The sequence below is a fragment of the Lepidochelys olivacea genome (assembly GCF_965140295.1).
Source record: "Lepidochelys olivacea isolate rLepOli2 genome assembly, chromosome: 8".
NCBI lineage: Eukaryota > Metazoa > Chordata > Testudines > Cheloniidae > Lepidochelys > Lepidochelys olivacea.
The window spans coordinates 65,286,567-65,292,566 of NC_140418.1; positions in this window are offsets into that span (position 1 = coordinate 65,286,567).

The following is a 6,000-nucleotide window of genomic DNA, read 5'->3' on the forward strand; positions in this document are numbered from 1 at the left end:
CTCTCTTCTTCCTCTTTTCTACCTCCCCTTCCTGGTTGCTGAAAAACAATACATGTGTGAGAATGCCAGATTGAATCAGAGAGCCACAGAATTATCATAGTATGTTAACATGGCATTGCTTTGCAAAAATGCTTTTATCATGATGATGCTTAGACATGATGGTACAGAGTCACGATGACAACATGTTGTCATAGTATGAATATGGTTATATACTATACATATGGTACCTAATTTTTCCCTCCATCACTGTACATAATTATGTGCATCATATATTAAAGATAAAGGACTTAAATCACATTCCTTCAGATATATGTAGAATAAATGCAAGTTTGGAACTGGCATGTTGGGGTGCTGTACTGTATAAAGCAATGGGTCTGAAAATATTTTACATTCTTAATAAGAAAATCAAATGTATTTCAATAGTGTGCATGCTGTTAGGTTTCATTTTGTCCAATACATCCAGCTATTTTAATAATTTAATCTTGCTTCAAGAAAATAATTGCAATCTATACAGTAATGGTCAAACTTGTAAATTAGCTTGTGACTTAATGAGTGGTGTCTGCTAAAGTTTAAATCAATGTACCTCTTAGCCACTGCTACTAAAGTTCTGCTCTGTGTTAGTAATGCATTGCAGAAGAAGGAAGCCATTACAGAGAACAGGAGCCAAGCAGGTGTCTGGAAAGAGACCGCAGAGGGAAAAGCAAAGTCACTAGAAGTCCTTGTATGGGAGGGAAGGCGGCAGAGGGAGGAAAGAAGACATCATGGAGTCAGTGCAGCAGAAAAGGACTAGTAGGGACTGGAAGCATAGGTCACATCAGCTATGGCTTATTTGTGTTTCTGTCAGAAGCTGTTTTATCCCTTGGCTAAGAACAGTCCTGAGTTAACATGAAAAGAGCTTGAGTTACAATAAGATATGGAAGGATTTTAAAAAAATGCAGAGCAGGCATTCTTGCATACTTTATTGAAATGGCTGTTAATTGTTAAAATGCCTTCTGATCTGATAAACCATCCTATGAAGTATCAAGGATATGCAGAATGAATGGTCAGGTTGCAGAGTTTTCATTTAGTTAAATAAAATTGCCAATGTTCTTATTAAGGTTACAGTTGTTACTTTGTGTGGGTTTTGTGAGTGACCATGGCTTTTTTTTATACCTAGTTTAAACAGTGGATGAAGTTGCATGTGTAATTTGGGGGCACTTGTGAGGTTTTTCAAAGGCCAAAAGAGTAGTCAGTGCCCAACTACCATTAAAAATAATGGATGTTGGGTCCTCACTTCTTTTTGTGCCAGCTGGAAAATCTTTTCCTTCACTGTCCACATTGATCAATTCCTGCGGTAGAATTTATCCAGCCCTTACATGGAGAATGATGTCTTAGTCCAGAAGTGCCTTGGAATTCAATGGGCCATGACTACATATGTTGAAATTCGTATTTGTGCCATTTCTAATACCAAACATCCATGTCTAATAGATGTTGTTACTTCACATTTTCCAAGCATGATTCTGGTTACAGGATATTTGAATTAATTCAAATATCTGATGCCACTAAACATAAGGAAAAATGTGGGGAGACCCAATCAATCTATTATAAAATATTGTCAGCTTCTGTTCAAAACATTTTACAAATTGTGTGTAGGTGCGAGAACTAGAATAGGCTAAAAACAACTGCATCTGCAGAGAAACTTTCCCAATACCAGAGTGGAGGTTGTCTCATATGGATTTTAGTCAGGTGGATTTGAATGAAATAATACTCGGAATTGGGTATTTTTCTAGAGCTTCACTGAGCTGTTTATCTCCAATTCAAGCTTTGGTCAGCAATTCAGTGATTAGTGATGCTTTAAAGCATCACTAAACTCAGGTTTACATGTTATATTTGCCACTATTTTTGAAAGTATATCAAAAGTAAAAGACATTGATATGCTTTCTTAATATTATAGACTTGCAAATTCCAAATAGTGGAGAATCTTTTGTTAAGCTTACCTGATTGTTGACAGTCTTCCTACTTTCTCCCTCTTCTCCAACTCATTCCTTTCCCTTACTCCTTTCATCCTAAACATATTCTTGTCCTTTCCCCAGCACATATTGCCTTCTCTCCATCCCTCAGTGGGCCCCTACTTCCCCAATCCCAGTTCCTGACCATCAGCAGACTCCTGTTTTCTCAATTATTTGGTGTAACCCCTAAACTGTCCCTGATTCTAAACAGGTTCTTTGATCTCAATAGACCTGACTTTCTGCCCATCCCCAGCCTATACTGTCCCTTTCTTAGTGATATCCTGGAGATTACAGGGTTTTCATGATAAACAAAAACGATCTGTTGTAAATTGCTCTAGTGTTTCCTAGGCATGAGGCACAGCAGAATGAATGTCCTCTTTTCTGACCAAGGGGAAACCGACAGTTACTGTTGTGGATTTGAAGATGGCAGATATCTAGTTTGGGTTACTAAGCCAAATAGAATCTTGAGAGCTAGGGAGTACGTTAAGGGCTAAGGAAAAGGAGTGGGATACTTTTTTTTTCAAAAATAAAAGAGAAAAAAGAGGGAAGAGGGACTGGTTTAATTTTTAGACTGAAACTTGGTCCAGTTCTTAATCTCTCTGAGCTGGTTTCCAGTCTTCACTCAGGATGAATCCTTTGTCTTTTCACAAAAGAAACAGACAATGAATTAGAGGTATTTTTCAAACAAAAGTAAATAAGACCCCTATCTACAGTTTTCCACCCTCACCTGCAGTCTCTGCTAGAAAGGTGCTACGTAAATGGTGTGATCCACAGCAAGGCCACAGGTCAGTAAACATACTGTGGTTTCTTATTCAGTAAAGTAAAACTGTTAAAATGTTCAATAGTTTGTTATATATTGATGCCCAATATGGTAAAGTTTGGACCTGAAGTTTATTTCTGTTTGGTTTTTGATGAACCAGGCATTCTAATAAGATCTCCTATATCAGGTTTGTTAGTCTCTTCTGACGTCTCAGTGTGTTGGAGATGAGTCTAGGTAGTTCGTCACAGTTATTGTTCCAGTTTTTGGGTGGTCTCAAATTGTAATAGTTCTTTAAAACTCCTTTTGTAACCATCTGCCTTGCACATTTTCCCCCTTTAATGAATGAAATTATTTCATGCTTTACTTAAGGGAAGCTAATACCCCAAAGAGGCAATACCGATACCATAGTTTTCATTGAAAGAAAACAAGCCCAATACTTGTCTACAGAAATGCATTTTCCTTGGTATCTTGTGAAAAGTTAAATTAAATTTATTTAATAATTTAAAAAGAGTAGTCTACTGGTTGAATCTTAAAAGCCAGAGGACTTCGAAATTGCTAGTGAAATACTAGGGCACTTAAACATTATAGTTGGATTTTCTGCTGCTTTTTAAGGAATCTATCCTTGCTAGTTGCACAAATACCATTGGGATAGGATGTTATAAGAAATAGCATAGCATAGAATATAATAAAATAGGATTGCTAACTATCAAGGAATTTCTAGATTCTTATATAGAAACAAAGAATTCCTTCTCCAAGCTAATGCCAGGGTTGAGTAAAGAATGGAGGGAAAGGGTGCAGGAGGGGAGGGGAGGGGGGAAGAAGCTGAACACATAGCTCTTGGGGGGGAAAAAACCCACAAACTGAAACATGTTCACATAACTACTATTATGTGAAATATATTCACACAATTTCCCACAAGAAGTTTAGAAAACAAAAGCAAAACTGCCCTCCAAACCTTAAAAATGTACTTATGCCTTTACTGAGTGCTCTGTGATCTCTCTAGCTATCAATTTTCTACAGAGCCAACCACAGTAGTATCTACACATCCTTATTTTTGTAACTTTTTTGTCCAACTTCTCCTTTTCGTCCCTGTTGTTTGATGATTGGCCTCATTTGTGTCAAATCTAGATTGTAGGTTTCACACTGCAGAGAGCTTGGTTGAAATCCTGGCCCTGATGGAGCCAACAGGAGTTTTCCCATTGACTTCGTGGGGCCAGAACGTCTTTTTCCATTTTGCTTCTAACCACCTAAAAAAACCCCCCAAAATGAAACAAAAAAAACCAAACTACTACTACTAAGACTAAAGCATTTGAAAAATGTCAACCAATGAACCAATTTTTACAAAGTGAAATTTTGGAGAAAATTCAGACAGCGAAAAAAGGGCTAAATCTGTAAATTTATTCACAATGCATAGTTCATCCAGCACTACTTTAGACAGAAGGAAAGCTGCGGTGGCATCAAACTCTCTACTCTTGTGAGGCGCTGCTCTGACACAGATTTCAAATGACAAGTCAACATGAGGTGAACAGATGAATCTTCTTCCCTGCCTTACTCAGCTGGAGAGATCTCAAAGGGTGGCCAGGCAGACCCCAAATTATACTCTTCAGGCATCCTTTAATTGTGAAGGATAAAACTGCCCAGGAGGTAATTTATGTAATTCCTTAAATCTGCTTTGACAATATTACAAAGTATTGGGAAACATTTCAATCCTACCACAGCATGGAAAAAAGAAATTAAATTGAATGAAGGCTGTGTGATGCTGTCTTCTCTTGGGATGGAAGGAGACCTATAGGTTAACAGCCAAATTCTCTGCTGTTAAAAATGGAAGGAGCATTGTATTCAATAGAGTTTTGTCCATTTTACACTAGCAGAGAATTTGGTCCTAAAGCTCTTATTGGACTTCAGTGGGCTCTATTGGAGCTATATGAGGATTGGACTACAATGATGAGACCTGCTGCATGATCAAATAAATTGTCCAATTTTAGTTATGGTGGGGATATTCCAACTGCAAGATTTTGTAAACGGACATTAAAATATCTTGAGTTCCTTTAGAAATGAGGTCATTCTCCCCAGAGTGCTGCCATTTATGGATTATACTCCAAAGCACAAGGGGTATGTCTAAGTCATTATACCTCCTGGGGCTGCTCCTGGTTTGGTGAAGATTACATACTACCTGTGTCTCAGTGCTATGCTAAAAGAAAGAATCTGGCCCTTAGCCCATTCTGTATGTCATGGTGTGTTCAGGCAGGGAAAACCCAATGACCTGGGCCATGAACCCTGTAAAATTCTTCCCTGGCTGGCTGTTCAGCCTTTTTGGGGAAGAACCCATCCTCATTCGTAAGATTCATTGCCCAAATTGGGAGTTTGAGTAACCATTGGAGTATACTCAGTGAGTGAATCAGTGTGAGTTCCATAGAGCCATACATAGTAATCGCATAAGGTGGAGTCACAGACTCTGCTCCTAGAAAAAGAAAGCGGTGGTATATTTAGTTCTGTTTTCTGTAGCTGCTGGAGAACAGAGTGTTTTCACCAGTCAAATAAGAGATGCCTTTTGTAGCTATGGAGCCTAAGTCATTCGAAGATAAGAACAAACATAAGAACGGCCATACTGGGTCAGACCAAAGGTCCATCTAGCCCAGTATCTTGGCTTTCCGACTGGGGCCAATGCCAGGTGCCCCAAAGGGGATGAACGGAACAGGTAAATCATCAAGTGATCCATCCCCTGTTGCCCACTCTCAGCTTCTGGCAAACAGAGGCTAGGGACACCATCCCTATCCATGGGCCAGCAATAGTGTGTTGGGGGGGAGGACAATTTTGCCTAAATTTTGAACAGAAAACCTGTGTTTTGATGACAACATGGACCTTTATATAAAGTGTATAATTTGGTAGCTTGTTCTTTAAAACAACAACAACAAAAAAAGAACCTGACAAGTTATTTCTGCTTTTTGCCTTTTATTTTTCTACAATTCTCCTTATTTACACTTATCTTTGAACTGTTTACAACATTGAAGGCACAATTTGGAATCAATGTAACTTTTAAACAGAATTTTTAAATTCTTTTGATGCTTCAGAAGCCTATTGAAATTCTGTACAATGAGGTCAAATTGCAATTTACAGTCTTTTGTGCATATTGAAAAAGCTTACTTTTTCTGTGATATGTTTTCAATAGGATAATAATGCCAGTTATCTTAGGTTGGTCTAAATTTAATTTTAGCAGCTTTTTATATATAGCATTCCAGCTTGCTAGAATTT